This window comes from Hordeum vulgare, chromosome 5H (genome assembly GCF_904849725.1).
Source record: "Hordeum vulgare subsp. vulgare chromosome 5H, MorexV3_pseudomolecules_assembly, whole genome shotgun sequence".
In the NCBI taxonomy this organism is placed as follows: Eukaryota; Viridiplantae; Streptophyta; class Magnoliopsida; order Poales; family Poaceae; genus Hordeum; species Hordeum vulgare.
In genome coordinates this window covers 314,252,377-314,263,919 of record NC_058522.1, presented here as the reverse complement: position 1 = coordinate 314,263,919, position 11,543 = coordinate 314,252,377, and the positions used below count along the sequence as shown (strand labels likewise).

Here is an 11,543-nt window from a genome sequence, read left to right as displayed (position 1 = left end):
CAGCAAAGGTACTGGATCGGAGTGCAGGGCGGGTACCAGCGTCGGCGGCCACGCCGCTCACCTCCCCCGGCTCTGATCCGTCACCCAGCACACTGTCAGCCATCAAACTCCCACTCCATTACCGCACTCGGCGTGGGAACAGTGGAGGCGGCCGTACCGTTTGCCCATGACGAATCTCGCTGGACGACGCCAGACGTACCATGTGTGTCCTGCGTCAACCTTACGCGAGAGCCTCATTGGCTGGCCGGTGGGTCCCATGGCCACACGGGACCTCGCAGCGGTGCGCCCCTCAAGCAACAAGACAAGACCCCCGTATGCCCCCTGGCCAGCCGGCGAGGCTGCCAGCCGGGTCCCACTCTTGTACTCTTTATCCATATTGTAAGCCGGTGGGTTCATCTATAAAACCCCCCGGCCCCCTCCATGCAGAGGGTCGGTCAACTGATCACACACATACACCAACCACATAGGAGAGGCAGAGACGAGTTGGCTGCTCCTTCTTCCTCCTCCGCAATACAGCTCCAGGAGCAACCTTGTAATCCCATCCATACATATCATACACTCGGCATGACTAGGGGTATTATCTCTACGGAGAGCCGTGAACTTGGGTACATCGTGCGTTCCATGCTTGTACCAACCTCGCCCCTAGTGCCCTCTGTTGCCACTTCGGTTCCTACCTTCTTTAGCCTACCCATGGCTTATGTTGTGAGTATTCACCGTCAACTGTGGAGCTCACCCCCCGCCATAGCCCATCAAGATGATCAAGTCATCGGCGGGCCTTCTATTGCGGAAGCACCTTCAGTACATGAAGTCATGGTAGTAATTGCCACATGGATTGAACCATTCCTTGCCTATCTATTACGCAAGGAGCTCCCCGAGGACCAAACCGAGGCACGGTGCATTATTCGCCAATCTAAAGCCTATAAGCCCATGAGGGTGAGTTATACAAAAAGAGCACCATCGGCATACTTCAACAGTGCATTTTCGAAGACGAAGGGAGGTAATTGTTGTATGAAGTACACTCGGGCATGGGCGGCCATCATGCAACAGCCAGGGCCTTGGTCTGCTAGGCTTTCCATGCTGGTTTCTTCTGGCCCACTGCTCGAGAAGACGCCCACGCACTTGTTCAACGTTGCACGGGATGCCAACTCTTCGCGAATCAAAGCCATATGCCTCCCACAGCCCTTCAGATGATTCCGATCACCTGGCCCTTTGTGGTCTGGGGTCTGGATATTGTTGGCCCACTTAAAGGGGGGACCAAGAAAAAGAAACATCTCCTCGTGATGGTCGACAAATTTACCAAGTGGATCGAGGCAAAGCCGATCAGCTTCGCTAAGGCCAAGCCGATTATCGATTTTATATCTCGGGTCATGCACCGTTATGGTTTCCACTCAGCATAATAACCGACAACAGATCCAATTTCACCACCCAGGAGGTGAAGGATTGGTGTGCCAATCTGGGCATTAAGCTTGACTACGTGTGAGTTTGCCATCCACAAACTAACAAACAGGTCGAACGAGCCAATGGGCTAATCATGAGTGGTATTAAACCACGTTTATTACGCTTTCTTACGGAGTCCGACTGTCATTGGGTGGAGGAACTCGATTCCTTATTATGGGGCTTGCGTTCCACCCCGAACCATTCCATCGGATACACGCCATTTTTTATGGTATACAGGGCAGAATCGGTCCTTCCTTGTGATATAATCCATGACACGCCCCATGTGCATATGTACGAGGAAAAGGAGGCCGAGCTAGATCAGCAGGACGACTTGGACGCCTTAGAAGGCGAGCGTGACATAGCTCGGGCCCGATCAGCCTTTTACCAGTAGCAAGCTCGACGCTATCAAAGCAGAGAAGTTTGGGCCAAGACATACAATGCGGGCGAATTAGTGCTTCGCCTCCCAAAAAAGAAGAAATGTAACCTTCACCCAAAATGGGAAGGCCCCTTCAAAATCATTACCTTTGTATTTTGTAATTTACTTTCTCTTTCTTTTTCTATCGAGAATTTCCTGTTTTTTGTTTCTTTATAGAATCTTCCTATATTATCTCCATGTGAGTTCGGGTTAACCTAATACTGTTTTTCTTTTTTTCCGAACACTCATGTAAAATCGAGTATTTACATATAACACCTGGGGGCTTCGTGATGAAGCAATCAGATATGCTTAAACTTACCTGTCTTGTATAAACCTCGATTTAAAATAAATCCGCGACATGGTATGCATCAATTGGACTTAAGATCTTTGCGGAGCTGTGTTGCCTCGCTCCTGTGCTTACTCTCTACGTTCCCGATCTGTTCGGTTAGAGAGTAAAGGGAGCACCTCTATCATTGATACGGTCAATTCGCCTGGACTCGTGCCTAAGACGGGTGAAGCCAAAAGATAGCATTCTCAATACATAACTTGGTCGGCAGCGAACGAGGTCAATTTAATTGGCGGTCCTCGCCATCACACATCTAGGTTAATCAGAAAAATTCCCAAACAACTACAGATTATGTAGCAACCCGAAAAAGGAACCCATAAAGGAACTATTTTTCCGGGAGATGTTTCTTACGCTTTATCGTAATATAACATAATCCCATCATACCTTCTTTGTCTGTTCGTACCACATGGACGGATTGCCTAGTTCTCGGAAATTGATTCTTACTATCATTCGGTATAAAGTACGAAACACTGTCGGGTTATTTAAACATAGGAGGTAGAAGCCGATGTTCGGTTTATGACAAACATTACAAATTTGAACGGAAGTGTCTCGATACACAAAATAAATACACTATGCATGGTTACCCCCTTGGTTGGTCGAGGTCATCTATTATCGTATCTAGTGCACAGTTTTCCTGTGATAGGCTCATATTCCGCATGGCCTTTTGAGCATGCTCATGAATCACGGAAAGCTCTTGTAGCATATCCCTCCCGAAGGAATCGGCTTCTGTCATAGGCCTCCCGATCAAGAGACCTTTAAAAGAAACAAAAGAGGAACGACGAAAGTCTTCTAAGCATACCATCATCACTCAATAATTTATCAAACAAATAGGCCAGGGATTTTTACTTACAATATAAGCCACTCTTTAAATGTCGATTCTCTTGATTGCTATGCGCGAGTTGAGCTCTTAAGGCTTCAATCTCTTCGGCCTGGTTTTTATTCTCCTCTTTGAGCTGGTTGTTTTCTCCATGACATCTTGATAATACCCGATGACCGGCTTCAAGCTGGGATTCAGCGTACCTTTGAGAATCACGAGCTGACTCAATATCCTTCTGCATATGGCTTATGGATTCACCTTCTATATCAAAAACTCCTCTGATAAGTACACGACGCTCCGTGATTGGCCACATCACCAATCAAACTACCCTTACAATGAGCTTCCCTGGTAAATTTCTTTAGATCCTCGAGCTCTGCCCTGCTGGCTTGAAGTTTGGTTTGCATTCATTGCATATCCGCCGACAATATGTTATTCTCATCTTTCAAAGCATGAAAAAGAAAGATCACCAGTCAGGTTGAGCCTTAACTCGTCCGTTCTGAACAAATCAAGGCTCGGGGGCTACTAGGACTGAACTTCGGTTCACATTACCAAAATACCACTGAATACCTATAGTTTAGGTCTACTTCTTTAAGACTGTTCCGTGCAGCGCCAAGATAGGCATCAATCGAGTTTAGAGCATTAAGTCTTGCTCGGAGAAGATATGGTGTCTTAAGGACTCCTTGCGCTGTCGATGATTCATGGCCCTCTCAATTTCAGTGTTTGTCGCCGAAACATCATTGGTAGGGCCGGGCGCCGGGCAAGTGTCCCCCAAACACCGTGTATTGGGCTGGCTTTCTGATACCTTGACAATGTTCTCGGACAAGGAGGGTCATGCTCGTTTCCTGCGACTACCAGCAAAAAAGATTTGTAAGTATACCAAATGAGACGCCGTTCTTAATGCAAATGGTGGGAATGGATACCTAGGTGAAGGGATGGTCGGGGTATTGCCCGTCGCCTCCTGTTCGGGAACTTGTTCCTCTGTCGATGTGACCCTGGCCGGGGGGAGACAAGATGTTGTTCATCACGTGTTTTGGCGGCATTTTGGAACAGTCCCGCGACGGCTGGCCACCTTTCGCTTACTTACTAAAGCTGGGAGGGACCTGGGGTTATTGGCCAGAAGGGCTACCACATGTCCATCAAGGCTCTCCTGGTAAAATACCCCATCCTCAAAGGTAATGGAGATTTCCAGATCCTTGTGGAATCGAGGATCGTCGTCCCGAGCAAAGTCCTTGGGCTGGGGAGCAGGGCATTTCACCATCTCGATCCAACGCCTCCAATCCTACAAGCAAAGGGTCAAGGGGTTTATGTTTATCGGTAACATGATCAAATGGATAACTACTAATGTGTCCATACTTACCCAAGGAATGGCGTTATACGATGCAAAGCCTTCTCCGAAGGCTAGACGGTCAAAAACTTCCTTTTTCCCTTGTAAAAATCACACACAATAGGCATGAAGTCTTCTCGGGTGTCCGGTCCTTGCCGTGTGGAGCGCGTCGAGTCATTCACCTCACTGTAATTCCATAAAGGATGTATGGGCTGCTGGAGCGGTTGGACGCACCTCGTAATTATGGTGGCCATCACTTGTACGATGGTTAGACCGCCATGAGCCAGCATCTTTACCTTGGCGGCCAGACACTTTAGTTTTGAGCTCTCCTCCTCGGACGCCAACTAAATCTTTTCTTCAAAGGCATTGCAGAGTATTCGGGAAGACCTCGCTGAACTGGCTTGAATAAAGGAACATCTTCGATATAGAACCATTCCAAAGACCATTCCTCGGTCTCCCCATTTGGTGTACCCACTAGGCATCCGGTGGCTGCTATATGCCACACCTTGGCCCCGCCTACTTCCTGGATGGACATCCCGTCCATCCGGGGGACTATGTAGATGTACTTTCGCCATAAGTCAAAGTGAGGTTTGCATCCTAGAAACATCTCGCACAAGGCTACGAAGCCTGAGATATGGGGAATAGAACCTCGGGTTAGGTTGTGGAGCTGTAACCCATAAAAATCCAATAGACCCCTCAGGAACGGGTGAATGGGAAATCCCAACCCGTGCAACAGGAAATAAGTGAAGCAGATCCTTTCACCTTTTTGCGGGGCGGGGGATTTTTCTGCGAGGGCCTGCCGTTATAGGCGGTTAGTCCGACACACTTGGGAGCGAGATAATACGATGGAAGGTACCCTTGGACTGCAAGGTCCCACAACTGAAGGTGGGAGACGAAACAAATAGCCCAGTCGCCTAGTCGAGGGCCAAAGGGGCGAGATGAGGAGCCTGTCATGGAGCTAGGAGCTAGATTCTAGGGTTCCTTGGCTGCACTGGCGAGGGAGGGAACAACGATAAGGCCTTAGGCCTGGGTCCCTATTTATTTATAAGAGAAGTCAAACTCCACCCACGTTTGGAAGAGATGGTTTTGTTGGGTTATTAAGACGTGTGCTTACTTCAAGAAGCACGACGTCCAACGATTATTATTAAAATTTATGGGCAGAGTTGCGAGTTATGGGTCCCGCAATGCTTCGATATTCATGGATTCGCTGAAGTCTAGTTTGTAATTTTATAAATCGGAGGAGGAACTCGCCTTTGAAGCCAACTACTAAAGACGCGTGAAGGCTGTCAAAGACTATACACAATGGCGTGGAAGGCTAGTTCGGGGGATACTGAGGGAGTCCTGGATTAAGGGGTCCTTGGGTCACCTGCCCCTGGGCCAGATCATTGGAGTTCGGATAATTGGTGACCCTGTAAGAAGGAAGGACGACTCCGAGGATTGGTGTGAACTCCAAGCATAGAAGGACTAGGTTTGCTCATCGACCCGCGACGAAGAGTTGGTAACTTGTAAATCCCTGGGGTCCCTGGTATCTATATAAACCGGAGACCCTTGTCCGTGTAGGAGGAGGCTGAATCATCTAGGGTTTAGCATGTACAATATCGAGGTAGATCTACTCTGTAATCATCTTCATAAATACAATCAAGCAGGACGTAGGGTATTACCTCCATAGGAGGGCCCGGACATGGGTAAACCGTTGTCTCCCCCTTCTTCCTACAACCCTTCGATCCAAGGTCCATAGTACGGGACCGCCTACCCTAGATCTACCGGTTTTGACACCGACAGGGCCCACTAGACACGTGTCCGCGCTAAGGGGCCTGACGCGCCCTGGTGGTTAGTGGCCACCCGGGACACCCCCTAGAGTGTTTTTAGTGCGAGATATTCTCAAATATTCAGAAAAAATCGTGTAAAAATTTCACGTGATATGGAGAACTTTTTTTGGGCACTTTGATTGCATGGAAATTTTTTAGAAAATAGGATAATCATGACATTTATTGCTTTAAAATAAAAATAACAGGAAAAGTAAAATGGATACATAGTTGTGCCTAGTGAATTCATCGACCTCATGCCTCTTGAAAATGATTCATTAATAAGGTTGATCAAGTCTTATTAATAACCACTTCCAATTAGCATGATCCCAAAGATTTTCGTAAAACACTAAGTTACCTCAATGGGGATGTGCATATTCCCAAAAATAAGTATCTCATATTAATTTTTGGCTGTAGGTATAGGTAGTTTAATACTTACATTGGTGGTAGTCAGAGATTTTTCAATAACATTAACACCATTTACTTGAAATTGTTTCCTCAGAAAATACACTATATGTTCTTTACCATTGACATGAGAAGTAACCTTGCTTCCGTTGCAATCAATAACAATCCCTACAGTATTCAAGAAAGGTCTACCAAGGATAATTGACAAGTTGTCATCCTCGGGCATATCAAGTATAACAAAGTCTGTCAAGATAGTAACATTTGCAACAACAACGGGTACATCTTCACAAATACAGATAGGATGGCAGTTGATTTGTCAGCCTTTTGAAATGAAATTTCAGTAGGTGTGAGTTTATTCAAGTCAAGTCTTTTGTATAAAGAGAAAGGCATAACACTAACACCAGCTCCTAGATCACATAAACCAGTTTTCACATAGTTATTTTTGATGGAACATGGTATAGTTGGTATTCCTGGATCTCCTACTTTTTTAGGTACTCCATCTTTAAAGGTATAATTAGCAAGCATGGTAGAGATTTCAGCTTCAGGTATTTTTCTTTTATTAGTGACGATGTATTTCATGTACTTAGCATAAGGGGCCATCTTTAAAAGATCAGTTAAACGAGTATGCAAAAAGACGGGCCTAAGCATTTCAGCAAAGCGTTCAAATTCCTCATCATATTCTTTCTTAGTTGGTTTAGGTGGATAAGGCGGCATGGGTTTATGAACCCATGAGTCTCGTTCTTTGCCATGCTTTCTAGCAATAAATTCTGTTTTATCATAATGTTTGTTCTTAGGTTGTGGGTTATCAAGATCAACATTAAGTTCTATACGAACATCATTATCTCGTTCTTTATCATTGTTAGGTTGATGATCTACATCATCATCATCATTATCATTTTCGTTATCACTAGGTGAATCCTCACTACCAGATTGAGTTTCAGCACCATAGATAGAGATATCATTAGAATTAGGAGAGGGTTTTCCTACTCCAGGTTCACTAGAAGTATGCAACGCTCTATCATTATTCCTTTTCTTTTTCTTCCTAGAAGGACTAGGTGCGTCAATATTAACTCTTTGTGAATTTTCTTAAGTTCTTTTAGGACGACCTTCTAGATATAGTGGGTGTTGAATCATGGTTCCTCTTCTAGTCATTACTCTAACAACATGATCATTCACATTATTAGTCATTTCATGAAATAACTCACTTTGAGATTTAGCAACTTGTTCTAGTTGGGTTTTAACCATAGAAGCATGTTTATCTATACCTCTTACATCATTGGTGATTCTAAATAACAACTCACTTAAGCGAGCAATCATATGAGAGTTTTGTTTCAATTGTTTCATAACATAGGAGTTGAAATGATCTTGCTTTATAATATAATTATCAAACTCATATAAGCATTAACTAGGATGTTTATTTTAAGGGATGTCACCTTCATCAAACTTTAAAAGAGAATTTACCTCCACCACTTGGGGTGGTGTTTTGGGACCATGGATTTCCACGATAGGTGGTAAATTCTTAACATCCTCAGCTTTAATGCCCTTTTCCTTCATACATTTCTTCGCCTCTTGCATAGTTTTAGGACTAAGGAATAACATACCCCTCCTCTTTGGAGTAGGTTTAGGCGGTGGTTCAGGAAGTGTCCATTCATCATAATTCTTCAATATATTAGTCAATAATTCATCATCTTGTTCGATAGTTCGTTCCGTGGAAACACAACCAGCACAACTATCTAGGTGGTCCCTAGAAGCATTGGTTAGGGCCAGTTCTTTTCCTAGCTTTTTTGGGCTTCTAGAATAAGTTGCCCCCTACCCAGCTTATTCTAGAAGCCCAACTTAAAAATATATTTTTAGAAGACAACTAGTCAAATCTTAATTAGTAGGCTTCTAAAAAAATAACTTTGGTTGGGCTTCTAGAATAAGCTTGGTAGGGGGCAGCTTATTTCAGCTTATTCTGAAAGCCATCAAAAGAATTGGCCCCTAGTACACTATAAAATAGATCGAGTATTCCATTTTTCTTAAGAGGATGATCAGGCAAAGCATTAAGTAATTGGAGAAGCCTCCCCAAGCTTTTGGGAGACTTTCTTCTTCAATTTGCACAAAGTTAAATATTTCCTGTAAGGCAACTTATTTCTTATGAGAAGGCAGGGGCGAATTTACCGGCCGGGCACCCTCGGCACGTGCCCGGGCTCGACGGCGGCGAATTTCCGAAATATAGCAAGATTTCCTAGGCATCATATACATAAAAATAGCTTAAAAATGTTGGTATACGATAGAGGATAGAGAATACTTGCAGTGTTTGAACTTGGCCTGTCTGGTCGTTTTTATGCAGTTTGGGCCATACTCTTGTCTCTTGGGGAGTACGTGAATTACATGGGCCAATATAGCCAAAAGGCCTAGTTAGACTGTGAGAGAATTAGAAGAATTTGAATGCATCAGCTTCCTGTTTGTGTGCGTACCCGGGCAAGACGAAGTCCTGGCCAACTGTCATGGGCGTGACGCCGTGACCTAGCAACTGCTGCGCCACTGTACTCCGAGCCGGCGAGCCGGCGAGGCAAACTGCCGGATTATCATTGGACAGGTCGGTAGGAAGGTCGCAAGGCCTCTGCTATGAATCTGACGGCGGCGGGCGATGGTCAAGATCGGAAGCGCAAGCGGTCGCTCCAAGGCGGTGAAGCCTCCAGTATCGGTGAATCTACTTCGGCTCGCGTAGACAGTGGCTCGCCATCATCAACACCCGCCGCACGAGAGGCGCCAGCGAACACTCAACCTGTGCAAGGCCATGGTGAAGAGGCATCAAATAGCAGTCTACCACCAACAATTAGGGCTAGTGGCAAGCGACAATTAGGTGAGTTAATCTCTCTATTTTACCAAGAAATTGTGCATTTAAACATTGATTGTGTCAGCTCTAATTATGCAGTTATGTTTGTTAAAATTTCAGAGTTGAGCAGATTTTTTGTTACCACTAGAAGAAATTCACAAGTGGAACCATCGGTACAAGACCCATAACCAAGTGATGTTCACGAACATGATGATGACGACGTAGATGAAGTTTAGGACTGTATTGAGCAAGCAATGCTCGATGATGATGATGATAACGAGGATTGTTTTGAGGATGGGGACGATGATGAGTTTGATCCAACTGAAATTTTGGGTGATCCTGCTCAGAGGCAGCAAATTGCTGATTATCATCCAAATATTCAAGACCAGGTTAGAAGAGCATATGTATTGAAGGGTCCAACCCAACCAACTAGCAAATTTGATCGCAAAAAGATTGGTTAGAATATAGTGAGTCTAAGCAAGCTGCATTTTGTTTCTATTGCTTTCTTTTTAAGGAACCAGGAAGTAGTACACACTTTGGTTATGATGTCTTCACAAAAAAGGGTTCAAGGATTGGAAGCATGCTTATCAAGCATTGCCTCATCATGTTGGTGGGGTAAATAGTGCACACAACAAGGCAAGACTGAATTATGATGATTTTTGTAATCAAAGGCTAAGTGTATCTACTAAGCTTGCTAGGGCATCTAAGGAGTCTGAAGTACTTTACAAAATCCGTTTGCACTCTTCTCTCGGGTGTGCAAGATATGTCGTTGCTTAAGGCTTGGCTTTTCGTGGCAGTGATGAAAGTTCCACTTCATTGAACAAGGGAAACTTCTGTGAGATGTATGATTGGCACAAAGCTAGAGATGAGAAAGTGAGGCATGCATTTGACCATGGTGGTAGAAATAGCAGGATGCTTGTTGCTGAAATTCAAAAAGATCTTGCAAAGTGTTGCGCAAAAGAGGTCACCGATGTGATCATGAGAGAAATTGGCGATAAAAAATTCTATGTGCTTATAGACGAGTCACATGATATATCCGTCAAAGAGCAAATGGTGGTAATGTTAAGGTTAGTAGTGGTTAATTATTCTTTTTAGCTGTTATTTTATAGTTGTTTCATACTTTTATTAAACCTTGTTACAAATTTTGTGTAGGTATGTTAATGATAAAGGGAAGGCAGTGGAACGATTTCTCTCTATATACCATGTGAGTGAGACTACATTAGAGGCACTAAAGGTAGCTCTTGTCGACATTCTTGATCATTACAAGTTATCAATTCATAGGCTCCGAGGGCAGGGATATGATGGAGCTTCAAATATGACAGGTGAATTCAATGGTTTGCAAAAGAAAATTCTTGATGAGAACCCTTATGTCTTTTATGTGCATTGCTTTTCCCATCGTTTGCAGTTGGTGGTAGTCTCAATTGCTAGTTGTTGCTCATCTATTCATGATTTGTTTGAGTATGTCTCCTTGATTGTGACCACAACTACTATATCTTGCAAGAGAAGGGATTCACCAAGAGAGGAACGTCATCAAAATATCTTAGAACAACTTGAGAGCGGTGAGATATTTAGTGGAAGAGGTTTGAACCTAGAAACAAATTTTGCAAGACCCGGGGATACTAGATGGGGTTCACACCATCCAACTTTGCTTCGTTTGAGTCACATGTGGAAGTCAGTCATATATGTGCTTCGTGAGGTCAATGATGAAGGTCGTGGACCGTCTCAAGCGACGGGTTTGATAGAAATAATGGAGAGTTTTAATTTTTTTTTGTGCTACATCTTATGATAAGGTTGCTTGCTATCACAAATGAACTCTCACAAGTCTTGCAAAGAAAAGATGTCAACATTGTGAATGCCATTAAACTAGTTGATGATGTGTGATACGTCTCCATCGTATCTACTTTTCCAAACTCTTTTGCCCTTGTTTTGGACTCTAATTTGCATGATTTGAATGGAACTAACCTGGACTAACGCTGTTTTGAGCAGAATTGCCTTGGTGTTATTTTTGTGCAGAAATCAAAGTTCTCCAAACGTCCTGAAAATTTACGGAGATTATTTTTGGAAAATATGAAAAATACCTGCGCAAAGATCCACCTGAGGGGGTGGGCTAGTGGGCCACAAGCCCTAAAGCCGCCACCCCCTGGTGGCGGATGGCAAGCTTGTGGGGCCCACG

At 44.3% G+C, this 11,543-nt stretch overlaps 1 pseudogene; it reads left to right on the top strand.

Annotated features, from left to right (window-relative positions):
• The first annotated feature begins 9,624 nt into the window (after positions 1 to 9,624).
• On the top strand, positions 9,625 to 11,251 carry LOC123396652 (annotated as a pseudogene).
• The last annotated feature ends 292 nt before the right edge of the window (positions 11,252 to 11,543 follow it).